At 46.0% G+C, this 12140-nt stretch overlaps 1 pseudogene; it reads left to right on the top strand.

The window, feature by feature from the left end:
* Positions 1-12140, top strand: part of LOC121460658 — a 112868-nt pseudogene that overhangs the window by 64093 nt on the left and 36635 nt on the right.

Here is a 12140-nt window from a genome sequence, read left to right as displayed (position 1 = left end):
GCAGCTTAAAACTAAGTGCAGGTAACAGTAAGATGGCTCAGCAGGTCAAAGCTGCTGCCACCAAGTCTGATGCCTGAGGAGCTGGATACCCAGGACCCATGTGGAAGAGGAGAGAATGGTCTCTTAGAAGTTGTTCCCTGACTTCCATGTGAATGCTTGACACCACCACCACAGACAAAGTCAAAATATAATGGAGATGTTTTAAGAGGGGAGAGAAAGAGAGAGATTGATTCCATGATTTTTAAAACAATTGTACATTTTTCAGTCTCTGAACCCTTAGGCCATGGGCTTCCGAATGCTATTACCAATCGATTCACTTCTGATTCATAAGTCGAGTGTTATTTTTAGATTTCTAGTTATCTGTTGCCCTTCAACTCTTACGTGGTTTGGATTTGGGAAGAGGGGATTGTAGGGATTAAATCTAGGGTTTCATGTATGCTAGATCAACGTCCTACCACTGCGCTATGTCTCCAGCTCTCTTCTTACGTTTTAAAAAATATTCCAATTTCTTAGGGTACCCTTGAACTCACTTGGTAGCCTCTATTTCAATCCCACTGCCTCGGCCTCATGAGTTGCTGGGATTGCTGACCTTCACTACCAGGCCTCTCACAGTGACTTGGATCTGCCCTCCCAGTGGAATTAGTGAGCTGAGAATATAAAATGTCTTGGATATACAGTGCCAATAAATGACTGGGGTTGGATTTTATATCTCAAAACCAATTCATGGGGCTGGAGAGATGGCTGTTGGTAAATGTACTTGTCACCAAGCCTGGGATCCACATGGTAGAGGGAATTTACCTCTTTCTTTAAGTTGTCTCTGGCTTTTTCCTGGAAGCCCATGTGTACATAGACACACACACACACAAATAATGGAATAAAAGTAATTTTTAAAACCATGCAAGCTAAAGCTCGGACTTGTTGAGATATAGGTTCCCCATTGACAATTTACAGTCACATTGAGAAGCTCGGCAGTTAGTCTTCTTTTCTAGGATGGGTGTATCACTGCCATCTACCTGGTAAATAATGAATTTGAGGTCTTGGGCATGATGAGTTGGTCTTGACCTAGTCTCAGACTCTCGATGGGTAGAAATCACAGGGTGTTGGCATGGAGCTTGACACAGAACATAACTGACATGAAATAGAATTGCCACTTCTCATGATGGAGAACGGCTCACACATGGAAACAAAGGTAACGAGAGGTTGGAAAAGCTCAGCTCGGTTCAGAGTGGTGGAAACTCACCAAGAACCTTCTTGGAAGGTGCATTTGGAGCCTTCCTGGAAGTGGCAGGTCCTTCCACCCATCACCCTCTCTGATCTGGGCCCCAGCCTGCTGCTTCCCCTCCTACCGAGACTCAAACGCACACTCTTTCTCCATCTTTCGTCCCTAGTCTTTCTCCATCTCTAGCCTGGCCTGTTACAAAAGATTACAGCACATTTCTATCTACTCAGTCAGCTTCTCGCTCCAAAATAGTCAATCTTTCTAAAATCCAAGTCATGCCCCAGCTCCACCCCACACTGTCCCTGTGCTGAGAGCGGACAGAGCTGAGCACAGAGGTGATGTCATGCCAGGAAGGACTGGAGCTCTGTGGTAGGGACATTGGATTTGACCTTCTATGTCCCCTGCAGGAGTCACAAGAGACACACTCACAGAATAGCAAGTCGGTGGACACCCTTGGGTGATTGCTCTTGACCCACAAGAAGAATTCAGACAAACAAACAAAAACCAGAAACCCCAGCAGAGAGGTACTCTGTGGTCAGGACACCTCTTAGTCCCACAGTGCACTGCTGGTGCCAGCTACCAGGGAAAGTTCTAGGTAAGAACCCGGATGGGTCTCCAATTCTGGTTGCCTAAATTTCTAGGTGCTTTCATGGAGGTTGCTACCTACAATTCCAGCCCCAACCCACGGATGAAAAATCTCATGGAGTGGGTTGTAGGAATGGAAACTCCCTCTGAGCTATCCCGGCTCAATCACATATTCAGCTTTAGAGCACATCAGAACTCTGCCTAGGTTTCTCCTCCTCTTCCTCTCTCTCCCCGGAAATCCCACACACACCTCCTGCCTAGCTATTGGCCGTTCAGCTTTATATTAGACCAGTCATAGCAATGCACCTTCACACAGTGTGCAAATATCCCACAGCAGACAATCTCAACTATCCTAGTGCCCAAAACACCATTGCAAGGACAGAAATGAGGCTTTTGAGTGACAGCTGCCTGTCCTCTGCTGTAAGAAACTCTCAGGGGCAAACGTCTGCTGTGGGCAGTCTGGACACTGGCAAGTCAGCCCAGTGTGCTCCATGTGGCCCCTAATGGGTATCGGCACCCACAGTTACCTGGACTGTTAAACACACAATGCCTCCCGGAGGCCCGAATCCACCATTACAGCCGATCCCAAGTGTGGAACAGCCATCTATGGGCCCAGTGTGCACAGCTCCACCACCTGAAGCTCTCTTGGTGGCTTCTCAGGGGTCTAATCGACTCATCCCTTTATAGAGAATATGCTAGAAACATGCTTTAGCTTCCCCCTCACCCCGGGACCTGGTCTCATGTATCCCAGGTTGGCCTCAAACTCTGCGCAGACGAGTGTGACCTTGGATTCCTGACCCTTCCGCCTCTGCCGTTCCAGTACTGACATTGAGGGCAGTCAGTGCTGAGGGCTAACCCCGGGCTTTATGTATACTAAATGTACTCTTACCAACGGAACCACAAAACTCATGATTTTTATCCATGAAATCAAGGAATCTCTCCTGCGTGCCTCACTGGGAGATTTGTGAAGGGCCTGTTTGGGGACATTTGGATTAGACAGAAGTCTGCTTGTCTGTCATTTTACAAATTTCTGAACTATGGGTTCCGGTCTGCTAATTCCAGATCAATGAGAACTGATGTCTGTTAGTAGAGAGAGGGAAAGACTGGTGTTTGCAGATCTGGACTCTGAGCCAGGACATGTCACCAGGTGACTCTAGGTCACAATCTGTGTAGAGGAGATGAGCAGAGCCCCTTGTCAGCCCCGTCACTGGGGCACTGAGTACAGTCAGTGATGTAGGGATGGCACAGGAACTCTTCCTTATGAGGTAAATGCTAAGAATCAATTGTGCTAAATTCTCTTAATTCACATTTTATTAGCGCAGAGGAAGTTTTTAAATCGAGAGATTTAAAGATAGTGCAGCAGGCAAACACACCTGCCTCTAAAATCGACAGGTTGCGTGGAGTCCCCAGAGCCAGGCTGTGGATGGAGAGAACTCCTACACGTGCCCTTTGACCTCCATGGGGGCTCCACAACACGTGTGCCCATACACAAATAAGAAACAATTGTAATTTAAATATTAAAAATAAATAAAATGAGAGAGTTACATAAATTGTAAGTTAATGTCTACTCAATCCTCAGAAATCGTGGGGTTATTATGTAGGAGTGGGGTGTTCTGAGTAAGAAATAAGACCTCAACTCTTAGGAATCATTATGAAATATCAAATTGTCCTATATTCTGATATGTAAAAGAGAGGTACCTTGGGATGTCTACATCTTAAGACCTCCAGAATCTTCTGTGACCATCTCCCTGGACAGGGACTAGAACTGTTTGTCTATATGATGTTCACCCCGTATCAGCCCCTGTACCAAATATCCCCTTAGCTTAGTGTGCTGTTGTTGATGGAGCCTTTTCAATGGCTTTGAAATGGAAGCAAAGAGCAGAAAGGTCTCATTAAGGCGTAGGGTTTTCCTTCATGTGCTCTTCTCGCCTCCCTCCTTCTCCCTTCCACTAAATCATCAGTGTGATTGAAAGGCCAGGATTGGTTCCTCATGGTCAGCAGTGCTCTGGGGAGCTTGTCTGGAAGTAACTTTTTCTAAGCCTGTGCTCTAGCAAGAGCCAGACCAGGCATCCAAGTCTATTTCTGTGGGTTCTCATTTGCTAGAGAACATCGGGATTGGTACAGGGCCTTGAGGGCTATAGTCAAATCCCTTTTGTTATTAGTGAGTCAGACTCACTCAAACTCACTCTCTCTCTCTCTCAAACTCACTCAAATGGGACACAAAGGTCAAAGAGATCGTGGACAGCAAAGGTCACAGGATCTGTGCCAAAGGTGAAGCTAAGAACCCACTGTCCGTTTCTCCATACCATGTCTCTCTGCTGGCTATCTTTTTTGTGCCCACAGACTGGGAACAAGGCTGCCAAGCTCCAGATATAGCACGCCCTCTAATAGAACTGAGAGGGATGATTGGAAATACAGAAATCCCAAGAGAGGTCTCTGGTTGGCTCTGCCTAGGCCGTAGGCCCACCTGTATGACCAGTGCGGTACTAGGATTTCCAGTGGCCTCTGAGAGCTTCTGGCTGCAGAGAGGAGGAGCGGTGACATCAGTGAGGGCTGCCTGTTCTCAGAAAGGAGCCTGCGGAGTGAGCAGAGTACATTTCCAGGGGCTGGAAGTTAAATCGTCTTTAAGAGTGAAATGAGAGATGGTAGCTGGCTAAGAAGCCCGTTTGGCTTCCAGGTGTTCTGAGCTCTTTTCCTTCCAGTTCCTTCGATCGCTGAAGTGTCTTGAGTAGCTGGGAGCAAGAGAAGACACAAACAACACAGCAATGTGGAGGCCACAATCCTGGGAGCCAAGGCTCCTGCTCACTGATGTCCTGAAGGGACCACATGAATTTCCCCCTGTCCTTGTCTCTCAAGAAATAAGCATATTTTCGCACTGAGAGAGAATTCACACACACACACACACACACACACACACACACACACACACACACATGTTATTATGTAAGTCCCGCCTAATGCCTTCATCTGTGCTAAATCAGAGGCCTAGCCCAATACTAGAGGGACAGGAACTCGGCCTATAGAGAGGCAGGTGCCAAAGAGGGGTCTCCTAGGAGAGTATCCAGGGCTGTTTGTGTGTGATTTTACCATACACACACAGTGATGAGTTTTACAGCTGAAAGCCCTATAACCAGTCCCGTGCTTTTCGTACGGGCATCTGAGCATGGTTTGGAGTGAAATCCCATTGCTGAATCTCTTGCCTTCTCGTGGCTATGGGCAGACCTGGACGGACACCTAACAGGGGCGTGCAGGGGACAGCTCGGCAGATGGTTTAATTTGCTTTCAACATCTCAAATTTAATCATTCACCAAACTGTGGTCCTGGGGTTGATTGATGTAGTTTATGGTGGACTGTATTTCTTTGGGTCATCTAACTCAAACGCCCAGCTAGTTCTTAAATCTCAAAGAACCATTCAAAAGTAAGATTGAATATTCCAGTCCCCTGGGATGTCTACACCCAAAGCAAGCCTTTGATCTACAGATAACTCTATTAAAATTATGTTTCCTATATATGGATCTTAAATCTAGATTCCTATAATTTATAGTCCTTGATATTATAACTACTTCCCGGGTCAAAGAGAAGACATCTAATCTCTCTGTCTCTTGGCAGCGTTTCAAGACTTTGAAGAGCCCAAGCATATCTCTACAAGTCTTGCTTAGTTTTTACAAAGTGTTGATGATGAAGATTTTAATAATGATAGCAACACTAGTAGTAGTCAACGTTATTGGGTGTACAGTCAGATGTGTGCTCTTGGCTCCTGCTTCTGTGCCATGCCTATCTGCTTGTTGCCGTGCTCCCCGCCATGATGGTCATGGACTGATTCTCTTACTGAAACTGTAAGCAAACCCCCAATTAAAGGTTATAAGTTGCCTTGGTTATGGTGTCTCTTCACAGCAACAGAACAATAACTAAGATATATAGCATCAGGCTATTGGAAGACTAGATGGCATTAACAGAACTGTACAAAATAGAAAAATGTAATTCATGGGCAGACAACATGAATGTATCAACTGAATTCCATTCTGAGAGATGTGGAGCTTACCTGGTTCATGTGTAGAGGCAAATCTTCCAGCAATGGTGGTACTAGAGAAGGCCCAGAAAAATATGGTGCCAAATGTTGGCTCACACTTGAAGGTTCTGCTGTAGACTATGATATGCTAGGTGTTTTTCTAATCAATATATATTTATATAAGTTAATAAGCTCTGGGGTTTTAAGAGGTCTGATGGGAAGAAAGAGGATGGGTAGAAAACAGATACACAGGTTTCAGAAATATGTTATAATGTTGCCTTTACAGACATATTAGCTAGTCCTAGAAACTACTCTGAGCTGCTAGAACCTAAATAAAATATCTTGAAACAAAATATAGTGCTCAAATAAGTAAGATACAATTTAACCTTAAAAATTGTATATTGCAGGCCGGGCAGTGGTGACCCATGCCTTTAATCCCAGCACTTGGGAGGCAGAGGCAGGTGGATTTCTGTGAGTTCAAGGCCAGCCTGGTCTAAAGACCTAGTTCCAGGACAGGCTTCAAAACTACGGAGAAACTGTGTCTCAAAAAAACAAAAACAAAAAAAAATGCATATTGCCATCTTGCTAACTGGGTCCTGAAATCACAGCTGAATGCCGCGCAAGCTAGGGCCTCTGCTGACGTAAGTTTCACATTTCATACAGAATGTGAACTTTGTAGAAGTGGAGATGACACTGTCCCTGCACCCTGGGGATGTGATCAATAAGAAGTAATGAGCCAGGTATTGGTGGCGCACACCTTTAATTCCAGCACTCAGGAGGCAGAGGCAGGTGGATCTCTGAGTTTGAGGTCAGAGCAAGTTCCAGGACAGCCAGGGTTACACAGCAAAACCCTGCCTCAAAAAAAAAAAAAAAAAAAAAAAAAAAAAAAAAAAAAAAAAAGAGAGGAGGAGAAAAAGAAGGAAGAGGAAGAGAAAAAGGAGGAAGAGGAGAAATAAAGCAATAAAGGTGACTAATAAAAAGTTGAACATGTTATCCTATTTAAGTCTTTTGGTTTCAATACAGTAATTCATGCCTCTCTTTTATCTATTTATTCAAGCATCAGTAAAGGACTTACAAGCCTAGTAAGTATTGTTACATTCCTTTGCTCTAAAGAACCTACCACCAATGGGTGTTGGTAATCAACTCACACGTAAGTGCTTTCTGGTATGATGTACTAAGAAAGGATGTGTCTTCGTTACTATCACTGTGAAGAGATGCCATAACCAAAGCAACTTATAAAAGAAAGTATTTAATTAGGGGCTTGCTTACAGTTTCAGAGGGTGAGTCCATGACCATCATGGCAGGGAGCTTGGCAGCAGACAGGCATGGGTGATGGAGCACATCAGACCACATCGGACCCACGAGTTGGAGACAGAGAGAGACAGACAGACAGACACAAAAAAGAGACAGACAGACAGGCAGAAAAAGAGACAGACAAAAGGGCTGGAGAAATGGCTCAGTGGTTAAGAGCACTGACTCTTCTTCCTGAGGACCCGGGTTCAATTCCCAGCACCCACATGGCAGCTCACAACTGTCTGAAAATCCAGTTCCAGGGGATCTGACACCTTTACACCAATACACATAAAATAAAGAGATAAATAAATCATAAAATAACAAAAGAGAAACCTCAAAATCCACCTTCAGTGACACACCTATAATAAAGCCACACCTCCTAATCTTCCCCAAACAGTTCCACCAATTTGGGAAGCAAACATTCCAATATTTGAGCCTTCGAGAGCCGTTCTCATTCAGTCCCCCACAGGATGGTGTCACCTTTGTGATTTGGGCTAGCTACTTTGTGGCAACTTTGACACAAGCTAGAGCTGTTGAAGAGCAAGGAGTCTTAACTGAGAAAATGCCCCCATGAGATCTGACTATGGGCAAGACTGTTGGGTGTTTCCTTAATTAGTGATTGTTGAGGGATTAGTGGTTGATGAAAAGTCTACAATGTTCATTGGACCTTTCCTTTTCAAAGACTTAAAATATTTCTTTAAAAAATACTTCAAAATAAAAGTTGAAAAAAAATCGTAATAAGAAAGAAAAACATTCCTTTGCCTTTAGGCTGTCAGTGTTTAGGCTGTCAGGGCATTGTGTTGGGGGCAAGCAGTGCTGGCACAGCTTAAGAGAGTTCGAGCAAGTTTCCAGGAAGAGTGGCAGCCACTAGAGGACTCTTCAGGGCCGTGGAGGAATCAGCTGCCAGGGTGAGACTTGTCTGGGGAGCTGCCATGCTCGGTGCAGACGCGAGGATTGGAAACTGGAGAAAGGCAGGCAGCGTTCCGCAGGGAAGCCTGGCTTTTACCATGAACACCAGTGGGCTGTGGAACTTTAGGGGATCTGTGGCCTGAACAAATGGTTGCTTGGGGGCTGCGGGATGGAAAAGCTTGAAGATACATGGCTATAAAGTGGGTGGAGCAAAGGAGCAAGCCAGATGCGAAGCAAGACTAAGAAGGGGAGAGACAGGGCAGCTGTTAGTGGGGACCAGAGGGGTACGGGCGTGGCTTTGCTTTTATCTGAAGAGAGAGCGCGTATGCCCAGGAGGAGTATATATCAGAGCGTGTGAACCCCAGAGGAGTACACAGTCTGATGTGTACTTAGGAGGAAAGGCTCTTAGAGGACTGGAGTGATCACCACAGAGCATCGGTGGTGGATGAAGCAAGTCCTTCGGCACTCAGGGCCCAGAGATGAATGGAAAGAGCCCCATCTTCATGGAGATTATGAGGCAGAATCTACTGAAGAGAAGACGTAGGGAACCTCAGACATTTTGGGCCTTGGTGAGAGCCAAGGGAGAGGTGGGCATAGGCCAGGCAGGGTAAAATCCAGGGAAGTCTGCTTGGGCAGCACAGGAACAAGCCGATGAGCCAGCCAAAAGGAGATCACAACGCCAGGGATTCCCAAGCCGAGAGGACCACCAGTGGCTGGGATGTGGAGATGGAGGACCTAAGTTGTATGGGCTCTTTGGACTGAAATCCTCCTGTAATTAATGAAACAGTACTCCCCAGGATGCACCTGCGTGGGAGGGTGTCTGGTTTCAGCATCAGCCCTTCCAAGAGCAGCTGCTGGGACTGTGTAGCCAGAACTGCTGGGGAACAGGTGTCCCTGTCACTCCTTGTTCCTGGGTGCATGGGCAGCTCCTGAGAGCTTGGGTTCTGAAAAAAGAGAACATCCCTCAGCTATACTGGAAGTCTGAGGCTAGACTGGGATGCAGGAGACCTTGTATCAGAAAATGTCAAATTTTAAAATAATTTTAAAGGTAGAATGTGGGGGAGCAGGGGTACCATCAGAGATCTGATGTGCCCTTTACCTTACGGTTCAATCTTGCAGAATTATAGAACAATTTCAAAGCCCCGAATTTGATGCTGGCACAATGCATGTGTGTAGCCAGCACACAGAACTATCACTTACAGCAAATGTGCCCCTCACGCTACAGCTGTGCTATGTACTCCCTCCCTCCCATCCCATCCCTAACCCTCCACCACTATTCTGTCTTCTCTTTCCAATTTTGTCATTTTTAAGATTGTTGTGCAAATATTCCTTTAAATTGCTGAGGAATATGTTATGGTGTGAGTGTCAACTGTTTGGCCACTGGACTTTTGAGGGTCATCTTGGTTGTTCACAGTTTGTACGGTTACTAATATAGCTAGTGCCAGACTTGGTGGTCCACTCCTTTAGTCCCCGCACTCGAGAGGCGTGGGCAGGGGCATCTCTAAGATCTAGGACAGCTTGATCTACATAGCAAGTTCCAGGCCACCTACTGCTGTCTACATATGTGTGTATGTGTGTGTGTATCTGTTATGTCATATGCATTTTTGAACAGATGATTATGTGCGCATGAGCTTCCATCCCTCTGAGGTGAATATCCAGGAGTATAGTTGCTGGATCATAGAGTGAGTATATGTTTAATTTTCAAAAAAACTACCAAACTATTTCTAGAGTGACTGTAACATGTTATGTTTCAGCCATTAATGTGAGAGACCAGGTTTCTCCCATATTTGCCAGCCTTTGATTTAATTAAAATAAAAGTTTTTATTTTAATTTTTCTAGCAGGAATGTAATAACGTCCCAGTATGGTTTTAATTTGCATTTACCCAGTGGCCAATGACGTTGAATTGATGAAGACAAATATGTTTTCATGTGTTTATTTTTTTTTCATAATAAATTCTTCACACCTTTGGTCCATTTTCTAATGGGATTGTTGTCTTTGTAAGATTTGTTTTTACTTTATTTTATGTGTATGGGAGTTTTGTTTGCATCTGTGTCTGTGCACCATGTGTATGTCTAGTGTCTAAGGAGGCCATAAGAGGGTGTCAGATCCCCTGGAACTGGAGTAACAGATGGTTGTGAGCTGTCATGTGGAGCTGGGAATCGAACCCAGGTCCTGTAGAAAAGCAGACGAGCATAGTCCTGGCTGTCCTGGAACTCACTATGTAGACAAGGGTGGTCTTGAACTTGCAGAGACCCACCTGCCTCTGCCTCCCAAATGCTGGGATAGAAGGAGTATGCCACTGCACCTGACTTCATAGCAGCCAGTGCTCTTAGCTGGCGAGCCATCATTCTAGCCTGTGATTGTTTTCTTAATGTAGTTTGTAGGTGCTTTTTTTTTTTTTTTTTTTTGGTTTTTCGAGACAGGGTTTCTCTGTGGCTTTGGAGCCTGTCCTGGAACTAGCTCTGTAGACCAGGCTGGTCTCGAACTCACAGAGATCCGCCTGCCTCTGCCTCCCGAGTGCTGGGATTAAAGGCGTGCGCCACCATCGCCCGGTTGTAGGTGCTTTGTCTTGTCTTCTTTGAGATAGGCTCTTACTGTGTAGCCAGACTGGCCTTGAACTTGCTATATAGCCCAACTGGACCTCAGGAGCAGCTGCTGCCTTTGTCTCCTGAGTGCTGGGGTTACAAGTGTGTATCAGCTACAAGTGCTTTCTCCAGAATCATTCGAAGCACTAACTGTCAGGTGTTAATTCCAAGCCCATCATTGCTTCAACATGGATGTGGGCCCAATCTTTCATTGGTCAACACAGTCATGCCCCAGCCCCAAATCACAGTGGAGACAGTTTTTCTGACTTCCCCCTTCTCAGCCGTTTCCTGAGTCTTGCACAGTGCTTACACCCCCAGAGCAGCCTGGGACTGTGTCTAAGCCTCTTCCTGACCTCATGATGCTTTGTGAGTTGCATGCATGCTTCAGGAATTAGATGCTTTCCCTGGACCCACATGTACTATGAAGTAAAATATAAAAACTAGGTAGTTCCTGTGCCCTCATCCCAACCCCCGCCTCTACTGCAGCAACCCGTGTGATGTGTCTCTTATCCTGAGTAAACAGAAAAGAGGATGTGAGGGTTTGAATGAAAATGCCTCCCATAGGCTCATATATTTGAATGCTTGGTCCCTAGTTGGTGGAACTGTTTGGGAAGGCTTAGGAGGTGTGGCCTCCTTGGAGGAAGTGTGTCATGGGGGTAGCTTTTGCTGTTTCAAAAGCCCACGTCATTCCCAGTTAGCTCCCTCTGCCTCTTTCTTGTGGATAAGGATGTGAACTCTCAGCTACTGCTCTGGTACCATGCCTGCCAAGATCATGCCGTGTTCCCCACCAGTATGGTCATGGACTCACCCTCTGGGTCTGCAAGCTTCCATAAGTTCTTTCTTCTATAAGTTGTCTTGGTCATGGTGCCTTATCACAGCAATAAAAGAAGTAACTAAGACAGAAGTGAACCCTGGAAACATGGCCCTCTGAAAATCATGGTTGCCTTTAAACATCACCAGGCAAGGAACTATCCAAGCGTGGGAGAGACGGCCTCAGTGGGGACTATCAGGTGTACTGCCCACCAGGAGAGTAGCCCTCGCTGGGGCATCAGCAGCTCTGGGCATTTATTTTTAACTGCCACATCATAACGTAAATGCTTGTCCTTTGATAAGGGCACTGGCTTATTCTGAACTCTGGTCAGAGAGATTACCGGAAGAGCCCAGGAGTGGCATGAAGCGAAAGCCTGGGCCAGAGCTGCCAGCTGAGATACCCTTGACAGAGCAAGCGGTTGTTCTGAGCCGCGTGCACTGTTTGCGTCACCTGGGCATGAGCTACCGGCCGCGGAATTTAAGGAATGGATTGTTCTCTTGGAGTCACCCCATATCCCCGAATAATAGGAACACACATTCTTGGTTTTCTGTGAGAGCTAATGAGGACGGCTCTGCCCAGCTGAACAAAAGCAAGGCGCAGAGCAGCTGCCTGCCCACCCGCTGACCTGCCTTTCTTTCCCTGCTTCCTCCTTCTCCTGTTCTCCTTTAACCCTAGTGAAGAAAGAAGGGGACAGAGAACAGAGAAAAGATAGGCCTACGCTCCAGGGG

The sequence above is a fragment of the Microtus oregoni genome, unplaced genomic scaffold (assembly GCF_018167655.1).
Source record: "Microtus oregoni isolate MIOR12 unplaced genomic scaffold, Mior012 000021F_ref0000039, whole genome shotgun sequence".
NCBI lineage: Eukaryota > Metazoa > Chordata > Mammalia > Rodentia > Cricetidae > Microtus > Microtus oregoni.
This window is presented reverse-complemented; position numbering and strand designations above follow the sequence as displayed.